The 25,281-nt window shown below is 40.4% G+C and overlaps 1 protein-coding gene across 2 annotated transcripts in view; it reads left to right on the plus strand.

Annotated features, from left to right (window-relative positions):
• suclg2 (succinate-CoA ligase GDP-forming subunit beta) overlaps positions 1–25,281 on the plus strand; it is a 125,646-nt gene that overhangs the window by 34,625 nt on the left and 65,740 nt on the right. The gene's annotated exons all lie outside the window — the stretch shown is intronic.

A 25,281-nucleotide genomic window follows, 5' to 3' on the forward strand; every position in this document is an offset into this window, starting at 1 on the left:
CAAACCTGTGACTTAAATCAGGAAATACCTGATCAAAGAATTAAGTAAACACAACCCTGAAAAGCATTCAATGCTAACTTTGGGTACTTCCCGACTCCCGATGCATTGTCAATTCTGTGAACACGTTTGGGTTGGTCAGTATTGAGGTTCGATTCTCAGCTGTATTTCAGCAGGGTTGATTTGAGATATGTGATTAATAGGGTTGGGTACCGAAACCCGGTTCCACTATGGAACTGGTTCCTATGCAAACGGTAGTATTCGGACCGGATTAGAATGCAAATTTCGGTTCCTCATTTTGGTTCCGGACAGCAGCAGACTTTTTTTTTTTTTCTGTTTCTCCCTTTTCCGCCGAGTGGTGCATGTGCCCGCTCGCGGTGTGAAGCGCGTGTCCGCGCTATTCTCCAACATGCACTCTACAGTCACTGCTGATAGACGGCTCTTTGTAAATCGTAAATGTAGGCTACTTTTATAATGCCATATTTCCCCTCTGGGCTCACCAAAACGGACGTAAAAGCATATTAACCATTCACTGCACATGATCGCTAGTAAACATATTACACTTGCTCTGCTAGTCTATCATTCAGGACAAGACCCTGTAGCCTGGTGGTGGGGGAAGCAGGACAGCCTAGCCAAATTGTCTGCGCTTTCAAACTCATACCTATGTGTACAGGCCTCTTGGACACCATCTGAGAGAGTTTTCTCCTGGGCAGGACATGCCATAAGTCAGGAGAGGTGTCTTATCTTGCCAGAGAAGGCAAATATGGTCATTTTTCTGCAAAAGAAGTGCTAAAGTTTGAAGCTCGTTGGCATACCAACTCAACATTTATTTTGTTGTTACTTGTTAATACTGTAACTGTTATTTGTTAAATTATTGTAGTTGTGTTAGTTAGGTGACTTAGGTTTACTTATTATATATTGAAGTACTTTTAAATGTTAATATATTGTTAAATTTAAATAATTTTCAATTTAAAAAAACTCCATAAAAGAGCCTTTCTTTGATGTCGTTTTTCAGTTTTTCAAGAATCGGTTAGGAATCGGAATCGTTTTAAAAGTACTAGTTCGGCATCGGAATCGTAAAAATCCAAACGGTACCCAACCCTTGTGATAAATAAACTGATATGTCTGCATGTTAGGTTTTTTTTTTTTTCTGTTTTGGGCCCAGTAGCATGACTTTTATTTCAAACTATTTAGAAATGTCATGTTTGCGAAGTTTTAGGGCTTTGTAAACTGTTGTAATTACTGTGTAATTGTACTGCTACACACTGTGAAACCTTAACAGTCTTACTTGTGTTGCGTGGCTCTGCAGACCTGCTACATGATGTGCAAATAGCTATGGTTAATCAGGGTTGAAGTTTTATCAAGTTTAATCTTGTCTTTATGCTGTTTGCTCATGTGCGGAAGCCTGTGTTTTTTTTAAGCTTAGTGGCTGTGCCTGCTCAGTTTTTCATCACACACTCATCTGCACTAATTTGTTTCACAACCTCTCGTGTTCAGTTTCTCACGTTTTGCATGTTCTTTTGTTTTTTGTGTTGTTTTTTGTTGTTGTTTTTTTCCTTCAATGTATTTTAAATTTTTGGTTACAATTTGGATTATTGGCCCCACACACTACCAAAAAGCCATGCAAGGAAGTGACTGGAACTCAAGTGTGAGGAACTTTATTCTTGTAACACAAATCTTCACAAATACATTATACTTTCATAACCAAAGATAGTTTAACACACATTTGTATGCACCCACACATAGCTTTCTCTTCTATGCTCTACCTTCCCTGTTCTACTTTCTTCCCACACACCAAACTGCCCAAAACATACAGTGTATATTTTCACCTTCAACTTTATATTTTATTCAGCGTCCTCTCACTACTACTCCACTACAGCAGTGGCTTTTTGATGCATCCGTGGTTGTTTGTCAGCCAGCGAGGTGCCGCTCTGGCTGCCTTGGGGCTCCTGCGCCTGGGGCGCTGCTCTTCAGTGGCCCTGGTTAGAATGCAGACAAAGAAAACTGAATAGGAGAAAGGGGACATGTATTTTAATGACAGTACCTATCGTGCTTGGTAGGGGAAGAAATGGTGAGGCAGAAAACTCAGATCAAAGGAGTTAGAAGGGAACAGACAGCTTAATAAAACATCCAGGCCAGATTCGAGGGTTGATTTACTTACTCAGGATTTGCCGTGCTTTTTTAGATGCTAACAAATTAAATAACATTCGTCCATAGTAATGACCCGAATGGAATCTGCCTTTTTTTTTCTTCTTTTCTTTTTTTTTTTTGTCACAGTTTTTAGCGGTGATCCAGAATGAAAATCTGCAGAATATAGCTGACTGTTTCTGCTTGTGTTGGAGATGTGTTAACATTTTGAGTTTCATTTGATTTTTTTTTTTTTTAAATCTGCGGAAGATTCCGTGTAGACCTGTAATTATGGGTCTGTTTTAAAGTTTTTTCCTGTCAAGTGAAGACTGGCAAAATTGCACGTTTGGGTTATTCTAAAATATATTTTAGGACATCTCTATGTTGAACTGCAAACTGCTGTATGTGCAAAGGGAAAGGAACTTTATCCAAATGGTCATTGGAAGTGATTTATCATTGTGGATTGTCCACTTTAGTAGAGGTAAGTGCATGACTGCAGTTCAGAAATGTTTTTATTGGTTTCTGCAACTAATATTTCAAGCTCAGTAGCAGATAACTTGCACTTTCTTTTGCTCTCTATTACTGTCCAGTAGTTGAAGAGACACATGTTAAATAACCTACCATCAGTTATTAATTGCAGTGCATTCAAATGAACTTGACTGTGGCTGTGTGACCACCTACATCATGTTAGTAAATTCCCAGCTAAATTGAAAACATGCGCAAACGTTAATTTTTGCAGCTCTGGCAGTAAATTGCTTACTTTGCATCATAGCTGATATCACGCGAGAATTACGGGATGACATCGCATGAAAATCCATCTCGTCCGGCTTCAAGTAATGTGGTCTGAACCAATCAGGTTCCGTTGAGGAGCTACTGGCAGCTATGAGCATGGTTTAGATGTGCGACGGCCGTGACTGTTGGTTCAAAACAACAATGGCGGACATGATAGATCCAATTCCCTGCCAGGTATTTTTGAAAGTGCTTGGCCTTTTCCTAACCGTTTCCAATGATGGCTTCTCAGATAGTTCTGTGTACAAACCATCTGGCACGTCAGGTTAGTAAATTGCGGTTGGCTCAGTAAATCAACCCCTTTATTCCCACAGCTTACTTCAGAGCTGTTTTATCTTCTCATCTCCATTTATGCACTAAGCTTTTGTCAGCGTCCTAGTATGTTTGTGTGTTGCTCACACTTATCGTATCCTGTGACTATTGCTGGCTCACTATTAAGCATGCAAGTGAGCATCTACTGACCGTTCATTTCTTCAGATACACACTGTGTCTCTTCATGCTCTCACATGAATGTGTATGGCTCACTCTTGGGCCATGTTAGGTCATACATGAATGTGATGGGGAATGAGAGAAAGGTGGAGATCAGTAGCCTCTTTAGTTAAGATCTGTTGGGCTGAAATGCAAACTGAGACTGTCAAGCTCTGCCTATTAGGAGGATAGGGGGAGGCCGGGTGTGAAGCCAGCCCTGGATGGAGCTCCGTTTCATGGCTTTCCAGTGTAGAGGACACAGAATATGGCTGTTTACAGGGGATATGGATGGTTGGGGTATCTGAGCTGACCAGGAGCGACTCAAATGGATTTCTGTGTGGTGCTGATATCCTGCTGTGAGCCCCTGGCTTCTCTCATACACAATAGAATGAACCAGTCAAGCATGGAAGCACAGACAGGGATGAATGAAATGCGTAGGGTAAACTTGCCCATATGAAACACAGACACTCACACATACACATGCACATCAACCAGTATTCTCCTCCGCTACACTCACTTAACCGTGAAGTGGTTAAGTTGACAGTTCAATTGCAGCTATGCTATGTAGAACCTCTTCTCACTCCTCTCATGTAATGTAGAGTGCTCCAACTCTCCTAAAGTGGACACAGATTGATTTGCTCTATTATCGCTGAGGACAAATAGCTTAAAATCTTTCTCCTTCTTTATCAAAACATGAAAAAAATATCCGACATGGACCATTGATCCCCTTTACCTTGAATGACAACTCAGGGGAGAGTTTATATTGTGGCAGATGGGGGAATCACAACCAGCTAATGGCTCATGGAAAGTAGGGCCCCATACTGGGTGAGCCATGCAGTGAGGTATCAGAAAGTCCAAAGTTTTTATAATGTGTGCTCCACCGGGACGCTGGCAGAGTGGCACTCTTAACTCTTGCTGTCTGTCTAAAACCAATGACCCAGATCCTCTAGTCTCATACCCAAGCTTGTGTGAGAAAGTGAGAAAGACAGCCCAAGGACCAAGCTGTAGTTTTGAAACAAAAAAAACATTAGGACCTTGAAGTTACATAGCATGGCTTTAATGTCTAAATGTTTTGATTGAAAGTGTTTTAATAGTCTTTTCTTTTTTGTTAAGTTTAAGGATAATTACTGTCTCTCAACAGATTTGAGACATTCAGGTATCCAGTCCTCTTGTCTTGTTATAGAGCAAAGACAACTAGAAAATGCATTTCCTGCAGAAAATGCGTGGGAATGCTGAACAGCTGAATTGTAAAGTAATGGTTGTAGCTTATGTAAGATTGAGTAGTCAAAATAGTTGAAAAGCAAATCTTTTAATTAAATATAATCATTATTAAAACTTTATGCTAAATGAATGTTGTTTAAATTTGATAAAAAAATTAGAACATTGTGAGGTGTGAGTAATTAATGATATGATATATAAAATAAAAAATAATGTAATATGTTATGTAAGTAAATATTTTATTATATCGTTAAAAAGAAACATATATAGATAGAGTATAGGGAAGCCTGAAAAGAAGAAAGGAAAAAAAATTGTTTGTTGTGTGTGTTTGTGTTCTTGTCTCTGTGTGTTCTTTGTGTGTGCGTGTGTGTGTGTGTTGTGGTGTGTTGTTTGTGTTTGTGTGTGTGTGTTTGTGTGTGCTGCGTGTGTGTGTGTTGTGTTCTTTGTTGTTTGTTTGTTTGTGTGTGTGTGTGTGTGTGTGTGTGTGTGTGTTTGTGTATTTCTTGTGTGTGGTGTGTGTGTGTTTGCGTGTGTTGTGTAGGTGTGTTGTGTGTGTAGGTGTGTGTCTGTCTGTCTGTGTGTTGTATTGTGTGTGTGTTGTCTGTTGTGTGTGTGTGTGTATCTGTGTGTGTCTGTTGTCTGTGTGTGTGTATCTGTGTGTGTGTGTGCGTGTGTGTGTGTATAGGTGTGTGTCTGTGTGTGTGTTTTGTGTGTGTATTGTGTGTGCTTGTGTGTCTGTGTGTTGTTGTGTGTGTGTTGTGTGTCTGTGTCTTTGTGTGTGTGGTTTGTGTGTGTGTGTGTTTATTGTGTTGCTGTTGTGTGTGTGTGTGTGTGTGTGTGTGTGTGTGTATAGGTGTGTGTCTGTGTGTGTGTGTGTAGGTGTGTGTCTGTCTGTGTGTGTGTATCTGTGTGTGTTTGTCTGTCTGTCTTGTGTGTGTGTTATCTGTGTGTGTCTGTCTGTTGTGTGTGTGTGTATCTGTGTGTGTGTTGTGTGTGTGTATAGGTGTGTGTGTGTTGTGTCTTTGTGTGTGTTGTAAACTGGATGAATAGCTTAAATACGAAGAATAAGTTGAAGCGCGAGTGGTTGAAAAAGTATAACAATATCCTACAATGGGACACATTGATTGATGTACCACAGCAGGATTCGAACCCTGGTCCTCCACACCAAAGCAGCAGCATAACCACTGGGCTATCTTTAGATGAGGCAAGCAATGGTTTATTTATAAAGCCCCTTTGATCATTAATCGCCACACCTAATGAGTGAGAGACAGTGTGAAGAACCCTTCAAACAAGCCTTAATAAATCCACAACAGTAAATGCTATCGAAACAGCGACTTGACCGTTAGAGGCACACGGCCTTTGTGAACGTATCGGTATAAAATTTATATGGATAAACATAAAAATGTGGGCATGTCAGCGATTTAAAAAAGTGGTTCGTTCTGCTCTTCGCTGGAAAATATGGACGCCTTTTATCATTGGAGCGGATGGACAGAAATTTGTTTATCTCGTCATTTGGAAGCTCGCTGAGCCAAAAGTATGAGACGTATCACATGACTGAGCAGATTTTCTGAAACTAGACAAAAATACCTACGTTTTGATGTATAAATTGTGTATGACAAGTAGATATTGTGGGGGTGAGAGCAGTTTACAGACAAGGAACTAAGATAATTTTTTCGAAGCTTCACCCTCTAGCTGTGATGTCATCCACTCTAGCAAACGCAACACACCCTGTTTAATCGATAAAATTTCCTGAAATAATTACTAAACTTAAACAGATTTTTCACAAAAACTGTAAAAGATATCAAAACACTGAGCACACCCCGAATACCTGAATATTTTGTGAACATTTTAAATTTTGAATCACGTCTGTAGGTGGAAGAATGTAGGAGGAGATACATTTTGAAGCAGAAGAGGATTTGAAGGCTTTGAAGCCTGCTCTCATTGACTTTAATGTTAAAAAAAAGTGTTAAAAAGCTTAAAATTTTAAAAAGTATAAATAGTAGAAAAAAAGTTGAAGAAGTCCCATCATTAGCTGAAAGAGCTGAACATTTGAAAAGTTGAATGGTTTAAATAGGTGAAAGTATGCAGAAGTTACAGAGAGCCAAAAAACGTACGGAATAATAAAATTAAAGTTAAAAATAGAAAATGCATTTCCTGCGGAAAATGCGTGGGAATGCTGAACAGCTGAATTGCTAAAGCTAAACTGGTTGAATAGCTTAAATCTGTAAGAAGAAGTTGAAGTAGTCAAAATAGTTGAAAAAGCCGAAATCGTTTTTAATTAGAAGTATGAATTTCATTAAAAAAAAAGTTCAAACTTTATGCTAAACTGAACTGTTTGCTTTAAATGTTGAATAATGACAAAATGTGTAGAACATTGTGAGGTGTGAGTAGATTTTCTAACTGATAATGACTCACATATGCAGAAATATGAAACAAATTAATACTGTAATACTGTTAAAGATGAAAGTTGAAAAGGCTGAAAGAAGAAATATTTTTATTATTATCAGATATATACACTGCATAGAACGAAAAAGCATCAATCTAGCTGAGATGAGATGTGAAATATATTAGGGGAAAAACCTGGCCTGAACAAGAAGAAAGAGAGGAAAGAGACAAGGAGAGAAAGAGAGAAGAAAGAAGAGCAGGAGAGAGGAGAGAAGAGAAGAGAGAGGAGAGAAAGAGAATAAAGAGAGGAGAGAAAGAATAAAGAGGAGAGAGAGAGGAAAGAGGAAAGAGAGGAGAGAAAAAAGAGAGGAAAGATAGAAAAAATTAGAAAGAGAGCAACTTTGACTAAAATTGACTAAAAAGACTTAAAGTTTGACTGTCTGTGAAAGGGTTGTCATGGCTACTAAGTGTCTGTGACGTGTTTATAAACATGCTTTGTGTATGTGTGTCTGTGTATGTCTTCACGTGTGTGTGTGTCTGTGTGTGCTTGCGTGTAAGTGTTTGTGTGTCTGTGTGTCTGTGTGTGTTTGTGTGTCTGTGTCTCTGTGTGTGCTTTGTGTGTGTGTGTCTGTGTGTCTGTCTGTGTGTGTGTTTGTGTGTCTGTGTCTCTGTGTGTCTTTGTGTGTGTGTGTGTGTGTGTGTGTAGGTGTGTTCTGTTGTTGTCTGTGTGTGTGTGTGTGTGTGTGTGTCGTGTGTGTGTGTATAGGTGTGTGTCTGTGTGTGTGTGTGTGTAGGTGTGTGTCTGTCTGTCTGTTGTGTGTATCTGTGTGTGCTGTCTGTCTGTGTGTGTGTGTATCTGTGTGTGTCTGTCTGTCTGTGTGTGTGTGTGTATCTGTGTGTGTGTCTGTGCGTGTGTGTCTGTGTGTATAGGTTGTCTGTGTTGTGTGTGTTGTGCTGTGTGTATAGGTGTGTTCTGTGTGTGTCTTTGTGTGTGTGTCTGCTAAACTGGATGAATAGCTTAAATACGTAAGAATAAGTTGAAGTAGCGACAGTGGTTGAAAAAGTACAACAACATCCTACACTGGGACACATTGATTGATGTACCACAGCAGGATTCGAACCCTGGTCCTCCACACCAAAGTCCAGCAGCATAACCACTGGGCTATCTTTAGATGAGGCAAGCAATGGTCCTTCGTTATTTATAAAGCATCCCTTTGATCATTAATCGCCACACCTAATGAGTGAGAGACAGTGTGAGAGAACCCTTCAAACAAGCCTTAATAAATCCACAACAGTAAATGCTATCGAAACAGCGAATTTGACCGTTAGAGGCACACGGCCTTTGTGAACGTATCGGTATAAAATTTATATGGATAAACATAAAAATGTGGGCATGTCAGCGATTTAAAAAAGTGGTTCGTTCTGCTCTTCGCTGGAAAATATGGACGCCTTTTATCATTGGAGCCGATGGACAGAAATTTGTTGATCTCGTCATTTGGAAGCTCGCTGAGCCAAAAGTATGAGACGTATCACATGACTGAGCAGATTTTCTGAAACTAGACAAAAATACCTACGTTTTGATGTATAAATTGTGTATGACAAGTAGATATTGTGGGGGTGAGAGCAGTTTACAGACAAGGAACTAAGATAATTTTTTCGAAGCTTCACCCTCTAGCTGTGATGTCATCCACTCTAGCAAACGCAATACACACCCTGTTTAATCGATAAAATTTCCTGAAATAATCACTAAACTTAAACAGATTTTTCACAAAAACTGTAAAAGATATCAAAACACTGAGCACACCCCGAATACCTGAATATTTTTTGAACAGTTTAAAGTTTGAATCACGTCTGTAGGTGGAAGAATGTAGGAGGAGATACATTTTGAAGCAGAAGAAGATTTTAAGGAGTTGAACCCTGCTCTCATTGACTTTAATGTTAAAAAAAAGTGTTAAAAAGCTTAAAATTTTAAAAAGTATAAATAGTAGAAAAAAAGTTGAAGAAGTCCCATCATTAGCTGAAAGAGCTGAACATTTGAAAAGTTGAATGGTTTAAATAGGTGAAAGTATGCAGAAGTTACAGAGAGCCAAAAAACGTACGGAATAATAAAATTAAAGTTAAAAATAAAGAACCGAATAACAATAGGTGGAATGCTGTAGAACAGCATTCCCCCAACTAGAAAATGCATTTCCTGCGGAAAATGCGTGGGAATGCTGAATAGCTGAACTGCTAAAGCTAACTGGTTGAATAGCTGAAATCTGTAAGAAGAAGTTGAAATAGTGAGAATAGTTGAAAAAGTGGAAATCGTTAAAAAGTTGGCTTTAAAAGCTGAAAAATGACAAAATATGTAGAACATTGTGAAGTCTTTAGCTGAAGCTGAAGAATAGTTGAAAAAGTGGAAATTGGTTCAATAAGTTAAAGAAAGTAAGAGAGGGAGGGAGGAGGGATGGAGAAAGAAGAGAGAGAGAGAAAAAAAAGAGAAAGAGACAGGGAGAGAGGGAGGGAGAAGGCGGGATGGAGAGAGAAGGAGAGAGAGAGAAAAAGAGAAAGAGAGAGACAGAGAGAGAGGGAGGGAGAAGGAGGGATGGAGAGAGGACAGAGAGAGAGGGAGGGAGAAGGAGAGATGGAGAGAGAGAAGGAGAGAGAGAAAAAGAGAAAGAGACAGGGAGAGAGGGAGGGAGAAAGCGGGATGAGAGAGAAGGAGAGAGAGAAAAGAGAGAGAGAGACAGAGAGAGAGGGAGGGAGAAGGAGGGATGGAGAGAGGACAGAGAGAGAGAAAATAGAGAGAAACAGGGAGAGAGAGAGAGAGAGAGAAAGAAAAGAGAAACAGAGAGATAGAGAGGGAGGGAGAAGGCGGGATGGAGAGAGAAGGAGAGAGAGAAAAAGAGAGAGAGAGAGACAGAGAGAGAGGGAAGGAGAAGGAGGGATGGAGAGAGGACAGAGAGAGAGGGAGGAGAAGGAGGGATGGAGAGAGAAAAGAGAGAGAGAAAAAGAGAGAGAGAAAGAGAGAGAGAGGCAGAAGGAAAGAAAAGAGACAGAGAGAGAGAGGGAAAGAGAGAGATGGAAGGAGTCCTGTAGCCTGTAGTATCTGGGTGTGTTTGTGAAAGTGTTGTCATGGTAACCAATGGCCAGTGGATATGTTTATAAACCTGCATTTATGTCTGTAATAAGTTGATGAGCAACACCTGCTGAATCTGTCACGTGCTGTGCTGCAGCTATTCAGAGTCCCTGAGAGCGAGCTCCCAAACAAAGCCTCACTGTGGCAACATAACTGCTATCAGTCAAATGACGTGATCCTGAGATCACAAGCCTTTTTGAACGTATCGGTATAAAATTTATATGGATAAACGTAAAAATGTGGTCATATCAGCGATTTCAAAAGTGGTTCGTTCAGTGTTTCGCTGGGAAATATCTAGGAGTTTGATCATTGAAGCCAATGGAGAACGATATGGACATCTTGTCATTTGGAAGCTCAACCAGCCAAAAGTAAAGCGTGACACAAAACTGAGCAGATTTTCTGAAACTAGACAAAAATACCTACGTTTTGATGTATAAATTGTGTATGACAAGTAGATATTGTGGGCGTGAGAGCAGTTTACAGACAAGGAACTAAGATAATTTTTCGAGCTTCACCCTCTAGCTGTGATGTCATCCACTCTAGCAAACGCAATACACACCCTGTTTAATCGATAAAATTTCCTGAAATAATCACTAAACTTAAACAGATTTTTCACAAAAACTGTAAAAGATATCAAAACACTGAGCACACCCCGAATACCTGAATATTTTGTGAACATTTTACATTTTGAATCACGTCTGTAGGTGGAAGAATGTAGGAGGAGATACATGTTGAAGCAGAAGAGGATTTCAAGTTGTTGAAGGCTGCTCTCATTCACTTTCAATGTTAAAAAAAGTGTTAAAAAGCTTAAAATTTGAAAAAGTATAAATAGTAGAAAAAAAGTTGAAGAAGTCCCATCATTAGCTGAAAGAGCTGAACATTTGAAAAGTTGAATGGTTTAAATAGGTGAAAGTATGCAGAAGTTACAGAGAGCCAAAAAACGTACGGAAGAGGGAATAAGCAGAAGCAGAAAAATAAAGAAAATGGCCGACAGAAACAACAATAGTTGGAATGCTGTAGAACAGCATTCCCACTAATAAAGAACCGAATAACAATAGGTGGAATGCTGTAGAACAGCATTCCCCCAATAATCATGTATGTGCTATAATCTTCAGCAGTATATGGGGCAAGTACAAGTAAATGGCCCAATCCCAAAGCCCAGACTCACTGACTCACGGACTTTGGTGCTTGTTCTCGCGAAATTCGTAAGGGCTTAGGGTTGTCCCAATGTTGAATTTCAAAGGGCGTGAGGGTTTGGGTACACACTTACCGAGCTCTTTCCATCAATGCAGACTTCACCAAAGGGAGTTACCCACAGTTCAAAGCGTTGTGACGTTTACCGCGGAGACCATAGGGAAATCCGGAAATTACAAAGGTAAACAACAGCACGACACACGACCACGGAACACAGACCAACCTGTTGTTAGATATGGCCCGATACCATTTTTTGCTTCCTGTTACCGATTCTGATACCTGAACTTGCGTATCAGCCGATACCGAGTAGCGATCCGATACCAGTGTGTCCTATATTTTATTATGTTTTAACAACTGTATACTACTATCCCTGTATGGATGTGATATGATTTCTATAGCCGCTTTCCAACCGGAGGGATTTTTGCAGTTCCTAGAAAATCAAATTCCTAGAACTTTTTTTTTTTTCTTGTGTTCCGATTTGTTTTAAGTTCCTCTGGCTGCAGTTCCTGTAACTCTTTCAGCTCCTACTTCAGGGCAGGGGCTTTTCGCTGTTCCCCTCTCAGCATAGGGACCTAGGTCAACGAGGGTCGGGTTTCCGGTACAGACAGACCAACAACGGGACAATTTAAACAATTTTCGACAACAATTTAAACAAAAATCTTATTCATCACTAAATTCACTTCTGACAATGTTTTAGGCGAGAAATGAACTGTTAATATTTCGAATATAGGCAGTCTTGCGAAAATTGATGCCGAATTGACAATTTGCTTCAAAGTTTTCGGAGGTGGGAAGCTCCATGAAGTGAGGCGACAGCCAGCAGGCGCCTGCCGGGGCCGCTGGCTCGTTGCTCGGCCAGTCCTGCTCAGAGACCCCGCTGTAAGCTGGAGGTCTCTCAGACCGCTCTCGTAAATAAGAGGCTTTTATTTTGCCGTTGACGGTTCGTTTGTTTAAATATCACAACACATGTCCACCATAAGATTAACGGGAACCTGTGGTTAACTGGCTTTTCGGAGTTAAACTCCACAAGCGTGTCCTGCGGGCTTGACAACCTCGCTGTCCGGCCGTCACACACACACACACACACACACACACACACACACACACACACACACACACACACACACACACACACACACACACACACACACACACACACACACACACACAGCAGAGGCAGGGGAGAGAGATACCCGTTTCTCTTCGGGAGACTTGTTTAAATGATGACAAATATGCCATATACATTAGATTTAGTATTTAGTTCATACGCTATAAAGACCGTTGCTGTGCTTGCATCACTCCCTTACCCCTCCTATAGTCCCTATGGCCACTTGGCCAGTGCGAATGCAAATGGAAAAAACGGTTTTGGGGGAGAGTAGTTAGTAGAACTGCTTAGAAGTGGACTTTTCCTATAACTATGTTCCTGTAACTACTTGGTTGAAAAGCTGCTTATCTTTGTTGTCTGTCTGGCTCAGGTTAAAGCCTTTGTAAAACATAAACAAATACAAACAATGAATGCCGTAGAACTTTCTTTTATTATCCAGTTTGACAGTCAGTTATATCGGAAAAAGAACATAAATAAACTACTTTAACGTAGATTTTCTTTAGTGCTTTATTACGTGGTATTGGATCGGTGCATAAACTCCAGTACTTACCGATACCAGTGTTTTAGGCAGTATCGGAGCGATCAGTATCGGAGCCGACCATCTCTACCTGTTGTCCAGCTTGTAAAACAAGAGTTTGAAAAAATTTGGCATCAGGCAGCCGTCTCCTGTGCATTGGCTATGTGGAAAGTAACATACTTAATATGAAAATTCCCAAACCGGCAAGTGTCAGCAACATCTTTGTTATTAAACGTTGCCAAGGTAACATGTGATCTTGTGAAGTGCTGTCCCAATCCCATTTATACCTATCGGAGTCCATGTGGCCTCACACACACACTCATTCACTTAGCACCTGAGATCAGTTCAGTCTGTGAGTCTTTAGTCCTTAGTCCTCAGGGCTCACTTTGGGATTGGGCCATTGTCTCTCTGTCGGAATCAATAACTGATGTTGGTAGTGTGATGCTACTAAGAAAGCAGTGAACCTTCAGCAGCACTTCTAGTTCCGTGCTTGCTAAAATGTGACCTAAAAGAGGTCAGAAAAATGTAGCTACACGTTTGTTGTATTAACCCAAAACTAATTTGTTAGCACATTTTACTCAGTGCTTCATCAGGCTCATGAAACAACCAAGAAGTTTAGAGGGCATGTAAGAAGGCAATTAACCAAAAGAGTACCTTAGATCACACACTGATACATAGTACCTATTAGTGTCAACATTTCAAGTTTATTTTTCATATATGGATTAACACAGGGTCTATGGTACAATTAAATGTATTTGGCAAGAAAACCGGTCAGCTCAGCAATAAAAACAAAACAAAACACTAGTTGCTGTAATACAAAGTAAGAGAACTAGTCATATAAAAGATAAAATTGCAATAATAATATAATGTGACAATAATAAGATAAAAAGCATGTCATTAGATGGACAAATACAAAATATACTTAAAATTTTAGTAAAGACGCACGTCAATCTATCTCAATGAGAAAACAAATGTTAAGCCCTCTATGGAGCAATACACGCACATCTCATGATGCAAGTGCATACCTTTCCTTGAGGTGTGCAAGAGGGTAATACTGTTTGGGAAATGGAGCAGGAACTTCTTCCAGTAAATCGCCTGAAAGAGTTTCTGACATTTCATGCGTTACTGGTACTTGGTATTCATCAAATAACCCCATATGTGAAAATCTTGTGCGTATATGGATTTGGAAAAGGTTGTCTTCTTTGGCAGATCCCCTTCTGCCTTGCCTAAATATGTTATCGATAACGGTATAAAGGTTCAGTCAATGCAAGACTGAATTGCCTTTCCTTTTGTAGTGATGTGAGCACTCATATATAAGGTTTATCTCAAAGACCTGGTTGCTATCTAACGAAATATCACAGCAAGTCCAGTAATGAATACAGATTTCGTCTTTGCTTTTAAGCGCATATGCACAGCCTTGCACATGCACACAAATATACACATACCTGTGCTCTGCTACAGCCAAAGAGAATGTGATTATGCAGTCCACTTTGTGTGTCGCCACCCGCTTGACAGATGCATCTGTTGAGCAAATCTTGATGGATTTTCAGTCTGAATTTTAAATCAAAACCACATTTTCCCTCCTTTCCTTGCTGCAAGAGCCCTTCATGTCTGTCATGCCTCCTGCCTCCCCCAGCAATCATTCATTGACAAAGCGGCGATGGAAGAAAACATTGCTGTGGATTCTTATCTTCATTGCATGTTGAGCCTGTGTGACGAATGGGAGCAACATATACTCGTGTATGTGTACACCTCATATCAGATGAGTTTGCAATATGTTGTGCTCTTTACGGTTGTCATCTTCCTGACTTTTCATTTGACAGATTGTCTTGCATTCACATTTTCTGTATCTTTTTGGTTCTCTTGTGTCTGTCTTGTGTTCAGTTTTTAAAGTTACCTTAATTTCTCTTGCTCCCCGTTCACCTCAGTCTACCTCTGCTTGTATTCTTCACTTTGTTCTTAGCACAGCCTCACTACCAGAATGAAGATTAACAGAGGTGGGAAGCATTTTAATTTATTTCACTCTGCTATGAATATTCAGTGTAAACAGAGCAGTTTTTATGCATGGCTGTCAAATCTCATGTGTGCTTATTAGAGGGATAGTTAGTTTGATATGTTGGCTTACTGAATAATAGCAAACTACTTTGACATAAGCCAACTCATTGAGGCAGGTGTGTCTGTGTGAAAGATTTGGTTATGCTCGTGCTTTCTGTGATGGTGCATGAGTGAGAGGGAAAGAACGATATGTAAATGATCTACTAGACTGACAAATGCGTCGCCATCAGTTTCTATCTGCCATGCATTCCTGTCTTAAGTTAGCATGGTTGAAAGCACTAGTTGGCTGAGGTCAAAATCAGTTCCTGCGTTGACCACATCAAATATTTCGTTGGCCATGCTATATATTAGGGCTGTCAATCAATTACAATATTTAATCACCATTAATCGCATGATTGTCTATGGTAAACAAGCATTAATAGCAAATAAACATATTTTTATCTGCTCTAAATGTACTTTTTAAAAGGGATTTTTTAAAAGTTTTTAATGCTGTTATTAACATTGGAGCGGACAAATATGCTTGTTTTACGCAAATGTTTATTATTGCAACAATCCAAAACAATGACAAATACGGTCTACAATATTCTCCAGAATAACTTCAAAGGTACTGGATGCTCAAAAATGTGCTGAAAGCATAGTATGGCAAACTCAAGCCCATCAAGCAACAACAGATGGGCATATTAACCTGAGTGTAACATTACTTGGTAATACTAACACAATCTATAGTCCCACTTTACACTTGTGAAGGTTAGTTTTTTTTAGATTTTTTTTGACAAAGACAGTCGATAGACAGGAAAGATGGGAGAGAGATGGGGGAGGACATGCAGCAAAGGGCCGCTTGGATGAACTTGGGCCGCTGCAAAGGCCTCCCCTACATGGGGCGCACGCTCTTACTGGGTGAGCTAGAGGTCGCCCCATTATTGTGTTAATTATAACAGCCCTAATATATATACAATTATTCCAAATTTGATACGGGTCATGTAAACAGCATAGATTATTCCCTTTAGATATTCCGAATTAGGCCTTCTTTTGAATGTAGCTTTTTCTGATTTAAGATGTGGGATATGTTGATGTTATTCTGGTTGAACATGTGTACAGCGCATTCAGAATATGTGTTTTAAATTGGGGGTTTTACCACAGTTTGCGACACACAGCCTGTAGCCTATTTATGGTCAGTACTGTGCGTTTTACACGAACCAACTAGCCAACAGTTTGCAAGGCTGGGCTAGAGATGCATGCTAAAAAGAAAAGCTCACATTTCTAGTCAGAAGGAAAAACAACCTTTTTATTTTTTATTTTTTTTTTTTTAAACATTATAAAAGACTTGGATATCGACAGGTTTTGAGATATGTCAAACAAGTCTCCCAATGCCGGAACACTTGCCGGAAGTAGAAATATTGTCTTTTTTGGAATAAGGGCAAAAACCAGAATGTTTTGTGCATGTAAACGTAGTCAATGAGGCTTACACTGTGACTCAGATGATGTGTAAATAAAAGTAGCTCAAGGCCAAGGACACTGTTGTTGTGTGCACCTTAAAATGATTATTTTTAGACTGCTCATTTAGTTGTCTGCTCTCTGTGGCAGCTCAGACCTCTCTGCCTCTGGCCTGTGAACTGCAAATTAAGACGGATATCATTGTAAACCAGGAGCTAGCATCTTTCTACACAATACTGGCTTAAAGTGTATTGTGCCATGTCTAATGTTCGTGTTAGTGCCAGTCTGCTCAGGGAGACCTCAGCATTAAGTCGTTAGTTTCAGACAGAGCATGCATTAAATGGAGAGTAAATGCCCATGCAGATGGCTTATAGATTAAAGTATCTTGTATATTATGTTTGCCATGCAGCCAGCTTCTGACACCATCACCAGCCTTATTGCAACCATCCTGGTGTGTGGTGGGTTTTGGTGTTGTTGAATTCTGAGTCAAATACATGTATATCAGTACACATTTCATAAAAAATGACAAAGGATCTTTACATTAAAATAAATGATCAATATGTGCTGCATCAACCTAACACGCAAAAAAACTGCAGAGGAGTGGAGGCATATACCAGTATACCTACGGATGGGTGAGGTAATTTGATCTCTCCTTTCATGGAATCCAGTGGTATGGGTTTCCTATTGTGCACTGAGGTGCAGAAGAGACTCCATGCACAGCAGCCTCTGCTGGATGGATTCCCAGACACATCCACTGTGCTTCCCCATCACTAACCGTGTAAATAGACATGGGATATACCAAACACAGAGTCAGGGCATGTTGGAAGGACCCAGTGGCATAAAGAGCCAGGGCAGCTGTAACTGTGACAGCAGCTGGGAGGACAGACAGGAAGTGCCCAGCCATAATATCCTGCATGTTTCTGTTTTGATCTGCAGGAGAAGGTATACATTTTCTAACGGTTTCCTTACTACAGGTAGAGTAACAAAGTTCATGGCCGGTATTGTACCTGCACTTTAGTGTACTGCAGTTGGAGTTCTCTTTAATTACAGCTATATGAAGAGAGAGAGGGGGAAATGCAGCAAAGGGCCGCACGTCAGAATTGAACCCACGGCCGCTGTGGCGCGGACTGAGCCTCAGTACATGGGATGCACGCTCTACCAGATGAGCTACCCAGGCACCCAAAAAAGGGTATATATTTAAAAGTAAACTGTATGCACGAATTACATATAATGAATGTGACTTTTTTTGTTGGCTTTGTAAAAAAGGGTTACTTATGACTCTTTGATTCACTATTTGATTTGGCGTTTGCTTGTATTTATTACATTTTCAGTTCTCTTGTGATGCATTATAATGGTTTATTAGTAAGGGTGTGAAATGTCACATAAGATAAGGCATAACACAGATGCTCACACTTGGTGTGCCTCCACATTTATTTTGCTGTTGATATTAGCTGTTACGCTTTCTCTGGTAGGGTGCAGAGAAGCATTTACACCTCCGACTGGGCCTGGTGCTGGTTTATGAGATCATCTTTAGAGTACTATATACACGGTGTCTAGCCTGTACCATCTGTCATAGAAACGCTCTTCCCCCACATGGGTATCACCACATGGGTATCACCATGTGAGGGAAGTCCTCCCTCATACTCCCCTCTCCCCCAACCTCACTGTCCTGTGTGTCAGTGGAGTTGCTGTGCTATGCTTTCTCAGTATATTTAGTCACTTCTGCTTTTGTTTAATGTGCTTTTTCTTGGGATGCTAATTGGGGGCCGAGCAGCGAATCTGCGTGGATGGTGGTGCTACAACAGCCATTTAAGATTCTAAACTTTAAAAATTCATAACAAATCAGCCGAACATGCTACAACGTCGCAACTTACGCGAAACTGTAGCCTCAATAGAGCAGAAACTGTACTTTTTTTTTTTTTTTACTTAGTGGCAGTTTTGAAGTCCATCGCTCTACTTTTTGCAAAAACTGCAAAATGTCCATCTCCTCCTACATTTTTGTTTCAATTGACACCAAATTTGGGCAACTTCATTTCCAGACTGTCCTCCACAAATTTTCCATTCAAATTTTTTGCATCAGAAATTGAGCCCACAGTGCATTAAAATGTTTAACTGCATACCGTAGTGTAAACAAATACTGCAATTTCTTCCAAACTAAATATTTGATGTTCATGGAAAAAATTCACAACATCTGAAGATCACTAGATTTAGTGTGCAACATTTAAGAATTTTATCTCAAAAAGTGAATTTAAAATTATTTTTTTTAATTGTGTCCTCATCTACGCATAGCAGTCAATGCAAAATAGAGCATCTATGAACATCAGTTTGGCATTTATTGATCCTTGTGAAAATAAATTACAGGCATCTCTATGCAGGGCTCCAGACAAATTTTTTTCACTAGGAGCACAGTGGCCCCCAACTGAACATTTTATGGGCGCAACCACAAAATTTAGGGGCACACACCGTAAATCAACATGCTAATCAAACATTCACATTTATACTAATTTCCACTGTATTACTAATAAACACTTTGATAACAGATGCAGAATGCATCTATTATCAAAGTGTAATAGATGCAGTGCTGTTTCACATTTTATTTTGCACTTTTGAAGATGCAACATAGAAGGTAAACCTACAGCACCATCGCTGTCATGACAGTACAAATATTAAAAAAATATACCAGCTCTAGTCTCCAGTCTACAATTACAATGAATTCAACTTAAAATTAAACATGCATTGTTTAGGCTACTAAAATAAAAATAAACTCCTCCCTCTCTCCTCCCAAACCTGCCCTACAACCTTGAATTGAATAATTATTAGTTTCTTACTCACTGGAACTTTTATTCTTGTATTTATATTATTCTTTTTTAGCCTGTTTTATTTTCATCATGACCGCTTTTAATTGCTCTTTAATTAATGTAAAGCACTTTGAATTGCCTTGTTGGTGAGAGGTGCTGTAGAAATCAAGCTGCCTTCAGCCTGTCAGTCAGTCCCCAGGGCAGATAAACCAACGTTGTGCCTGCTTGACTCAGAGGAAGTGTAACGTCAACAGCCCCGCGACCTCTTTCGCCTCGATATTAATATAATATCGCAGCAAACGCTGTCTGTGTGAAGTTTTGAATTTTTTTTTACCACACTTGCAACCACTTTATCGGCATTTCCGTGACTAACTGTAACTTCAACAAAACTGCAGAGCCGACGACTCTGCTCCGTCCGCACCTCTGCGCGCGCGTGTGTGTGTGTGTGCGTGCCGGAGCTCCGCTCTCTGACAATATGCAGAGAGGACCATGGATATATTAGGAGAGGACAGATAAGCATTGTGCTTACACGCTCTCAGGTACCGAAATTTCCACGTTGAACGTTTTCAAATTTACTGGTCGCACATGCGCGACTGGATGTAAAATTTAGCCGCACACTCTAAAATTTGGGTCGCAAAATGCGACCATTTGGTCGCAGTCTGGAGCCCTGCTATGTTGTCTTAACCAAGTACACAAATTCTCAGAATTTTCTAGCTTAAAATTCAGCATTTTCATGCAAGCGATGCCGCTTGTGACATCAACCCAGGCTGACTCAATAAAATATAGCCCAAATAGCTAGAGGAGTCATCACCTGGACAATAGCTCACTTAGATCAGCGTTTGCCTTTGGACCCGGAGGTTGCAAGTTGAAAGCTCAATGGTCACAACGTCACATCTTATACAAAATCAGCCACTGTGCTTTGGACACCTTCCCTGTGAGTTTAAAAAGCTCGACTCCGACCATCGCTGCAGAGCAGCTTTAATTTAGACTTTTTTTTTCCCGGACTGATAGCCGACCCTCGGTAACCGATCATTAACCGTTAAGCGACATGCCAATGCTAACAGGTTTCTATGGTACATAAAACAAACAAAAGTGCAACATAAATTATTAGTGCTATACATTTGATTTATTTTTTTAAAACTAAGCTAAAATAATTAAAAATGCCTCTATGCATGTGGTTGTTAATTTCTTTGGTATGAGATGCGTGGATTTTAAAGCCCTGTTGTGGGCATTGAGTAGTGATCTGTTACTGTGGCATATTAACACCACTCATGTTTCAGTTCCTCTTTTGTCACTTTGTCCCAACACTTGCTAAATTGCATTTTTTATTAAGGCTATTCCCTGCTTCATTGAGCAGGGAATTTGTAAGAAGCAATGCAGTGATATATTTTTCCTATTGCGTTCTCTCTGTGTGCCTTTTCTTCACTTTCAATTTTTGCCTACCTGGATTTGGATAACTGTTGTATAAGGCCTAGGTCCTTTGTTTTCAAATTCTATTATACTCAGCTCTCTGTGTGTGTGAGATACCAATCCTGTCTCACCAGTGACTAAGAACATGTTTGGACAGACATTTTAATAATGTGTTGAGTGAAAAAAGGAAAGTCACAGCTGTACTATACAGCCTAATAGACACATGGACAGACAAATATATCTTGCATATAACATGGAAAATGGTCAGACCTCTCCTCACTGCGCGTCCCCTCCCTTCTCATTCACAGTCCCCACTAGAGCCGCCTCGTGAACTTCAACTCTTCAAGCGCCTTTTAAGACCACTTTCATCTTCCCCCTTCAGAAAATGAGGCAGAGTCTCTGGTGAAAAGCGCTGACAGTGGCAGTTAGTGCTGAGTAGAGTTGACTCAACAACGGCCCTTTCACTTTTGTCTTTGTCTGAAGTAGTGTGGGATAAGACGACCCTCTTAGAGCTTTGTGCGTATGTACTCCAGCTGGAACCCATGTCGTGTTCTCTTCTCGTTGGTCTACAGGTCAGAGGCCACTAAGGCAGCTGCTCATCTATTAATCTTAAAAATGTGTTCTTGAACTTCAAAAGAATATGCAGCCTCCGTATTATGGGATATTGCACTTGTATTGTTGCCATCTTCATGCTCTTACTGTCAGCCATGTCATTTCCATCAGCGAGCGGTAACCATTGCCACCTCCGCTGTTCCCAATGTAAACACGGCGGTAGCCCGGCTGCGATGGCAACAATGACAAAGAAGAAAGAGGGTCTGTTTAATGATGTCCGTTTTAAATTGGTGAACCTGAGTTATCGTGGGAGGGGAAGGTAACTAGAAACATGAGCCCCAATGGAGTGTGTGTATATGTTGTTGAGTTATAGAACTGTGCAAGAGAAGATAAGTTTATCTAGCTCTTTTTATAATAAGGTTACTTGCAACAGTCCCAGTCATCACGTCAGGTGAGATGAGAAAGTCTAAGTCAAACTTTACAGTAAACAGAAGGTACTAAACTAAGAAAACTTGGTTGGCTCTGGTTGTCCAATGGACATTTTCATATGATGCATCATGCAGTGCTGCTTGCAATCATCAACAGACATGTAAAGCATGTGTAGCTACTGTGCATTTGTGTCATCTGTATACTGAATATGTGTACTTTACAGGAGACCAAAGTTAAATAATTATAGGATAATAGATTGTTGAACTCGCATAGCTGTTCCTTGTTCGTTTGTGTGGGATATTTAGCAAGTATACTATACACGCATTAGACTGATCTGCTTTGTGCACACTAATAAAAGAAAATCGCTTGACAAATGTGCAACCATTAACCATGCTGCTGCTGCTGTTTATGTGGCAAGAGTTTGAAACAAGTCGGGGCCTATTAGGTTACTAATTTCTACGTAAATGGGATGAGGGCCATTATAGCTATTAACTTGTAATGTCAAGTCAAAACAACATTGCTCTTTCTTCTGCATTTTACCCACACATTCTGACTTTTGCCTTCTCCTTTGCTTTAGACCCTCTGTTTTTTTTTCTTTTCTTTTTTTTTTTTAAAGGTGCAATATGTAATATTGTATGTAATACTGGCAACTAGCGGTTAAAATAGTTACTGCACTACCAATTCAAAATACTGGAGAGTCGTTTCCCCCGCCCCTTCCTGCCCAGACTCGAAGTTCACGGGGGTTGCCAGGCTGAGACCGCATGCTTACCTGTTCAGGAGGAAATAAGCCAATTCTGCATCCTTTTGGGAACTAAGCTGTCTCCATCTTTCAAATACATCTCCAATATTTAGAAAACATGCTGTTTTCTTTTTTTTAGGTCCGGTAGAATCTATCTCCGTTGATCCTGTTCGTTTGTGTGCTGCTTTCATGGCTGTACTACCGTTACAGCTGTAGCGCGCTGGGTTTAAGTTTTTACAGGTATATCTGGTAACCCGGCCTGGCTGTCAAACTGGCCGTTGATAACAACACACAGATCAAAACATAAACATAAATTCCGTCACGGAATGTAAATTTCAAAAAGAAAAAATACTGACATTAGCATTGTTGTCAGAAAAGATAGTATTTCAGTTTAACATGTTTCATTAATATCTGATGAGGAATTGGTGTCATTTATGGATTTATTACAGTACAAATATTACATATTGGACCTTTAAGGAATCTCGCCTGATATCTCTTTTCTGCTCCCTCGGATTTGTTCATTCACTCACTTTTTGTCTGTTATTCTTCATCTCCTCCTTCTCTAGTAATTACTGGCTGTGTTGCTCTGTTTTTGTCTGTAGTGCCTAACACGGCCCCCTAATTTATGCCCCACCCTCCTGTAAAATAAACGCAGTACCAAAGCAGTACCTCAGTGCCCTTGTTTGCCTCTTTGATCACATTGTAGGAGAACTAAATGAGTAGAGGGACATGGCTGGAGTGAGCTGTAGGTATCTTTGTCTCGCCACCCCGCTCCCTGCAGGGCACCCGTTGATGGACGGATAAGCTCTTGTCCCTTCAGTGGGCTGTTCTGTCACACAGGAAGACAGATGTTATCCTGCAGTTTTCCTGTCTCCAGTACCTGCCAAGATAACACACACCCAATTGGGAAAGAGGATGGGGAAGGGCTGGATTGAAACATAAGGTTATTAACACGGGCACAGCGGCCTACTGACGGACACTTCATTCAGAAACACATTGTAGGTTGTATGATAACTGCAATCACTTGCATACACAGTTGTTTTAGGAATCTGCACAAAACACCCTGAAGCACATAGACAATACAGGAGCTCAAACACAGACACCTGGCCTATCCAAGGACCTGTTGTCATCCCATACTGTTCATTAGCTCTCTCGTTTGTTTAAAAAAAAAAAGCCATGCATCTGAAATTGTCTTAACAGCTGTAAATAGGCTTTGCAGGGTAAAGCGCCCTGTCTCTCAAAGAGCTGATTTCTGTAAGCAGCTTAGTGTTTCCACCTCCTCATTACGCACCCTAACCTATTCATGTTATGGGTGAGACGTGGAATTATTTCTCACACATCCCCTCTATCGTATTAGGATGATACTAATGTGCCAGTAGAAGTGAACATGTTGCCTATCCTATTATTTGTTCTCAGGGTACTTTGCATAAATGCAGACTTTCTAGTCATGTTGGTATTAGTTGGAGTTAAAAGTTAAGTCAGGTCCATAAATAAGAATTGTACTAGTGGAATGACATGTACAAAACATCATTGTTCTTTGTTGTAGGGACCTCCGACCATTAGGCAAGCTTCATTACTCGTCAGTGGAAATGACATTGCAAGTAGGGCTCTTGCCCATCAGTGCATTAGCAGGAGCAGCAGCAGCAGATGTTGGTAGTTTCAGAATAGTTCAATATGCTGTTTTTGTACATGCTGAACTGATGGCTATTGTTCATGCTGAACTGATAACAAATGTTGAGTCAATAATGAGAAGTGAGCGACTCTTGGTCACTTATTTAAAATAATGTATGGCGATTTTCTGGATCACTCCGTTGTCTGCAACCCAAAGTTAGTATTTTTCAATGATTCAAGTCTCATGATGTGGCTAGATACAAGTAAATGTCTTTTTGCTGAGGCTTCGTTGTAAAAAAAAAAAAGGTTCTCCCTACTGATTCTCCCCATGTTCATTTAGCACCCATCATTCCACAACACCATTATCATTACCGTCAACCCTCTGGTTGTATGGCAGTGAAACACTCTCAGCCAGGGATTTGAACTGCACCTCTCTGTCACTGAGAGGAGACCAGGGCCATCTCAGGATGTCATTAGAAATGCTGTCTATGTCTGAAAGCCAGGTGGACTTGTCCTCTAATGAGGACTCGGCCGTCATGCAAGCAGTGACTGGGGGAGGTGTCACACAGAGGTGCCAGTGTCAGTCCGCGACGCTGATATTCTCCTCCACTGAGTAGCACTGAGATGGCATCATTAGAGGCAGAGACAGACACATGGATGGTGGGCTTAACCAGGAAAGACAGTGACATGGTAATGATATATTTAGTTGTAACCAACAAAGAGGTCAAATTGTTATCGTTGACTTTTTTTGGTCTGAATCTTTGTTTGTCCCTTGTTACACAAGTCCCAGCATTTGGGACATGCCAGTGGCAAGATGACTTTGTAGAGCGTGGTTAGGATTCATTGTTTGTTGACTTTTCAACAAGGGTTGGACAGTGTCTACCGAACAGGCATCTGATGATGACCGCAGTGAAACATCATGATGGACGATGATATTAATTAATATTCAGGCATCTTGCTCCCAGTGTGCTCTCGCTACACATCTGTATTGGCCTGTCTGTCTCTCCTCTCCGCTGCGCTGCTTGACTGAGTGTTGGTCACTCAGACTGTGGACGCGGGCTGCATGAGAGTGAAGCTCAAATCATACGGGCACCAAACCCGCTACATCAGCTATATCCTCTACCATTAACAATTAAAGGATGTCTGTCATCTTATCAATCGCAACGTTCTTTCGCCAGTTCCATAGACTGTAAAAATAAGTGTGTTCGTAATTGCACCAGAAGCTCTCGCTCTCTCACACACACTCACTCTCTTCCTCTCTCTGTCTTTCTCCTTCTCTGGTGCGTGCTGTCCAGAGGCAGTACACTATTACAACTATCCAATTTGATGATTTTGGGG

The sequence above is a fragment of the Perca fluviatilis genome, chromosome 4, assembly GCF_010015445.1.
Source record: "Perca fluviatilis chromosome 4, GENO_Pfluv_1.0, whole genome shotgun sequence".
NCBI lineage: Eukaryota > Metazoa > Chordata > Actinopteri > Perciformes > Percidae > Perca > Perca fluviatilis.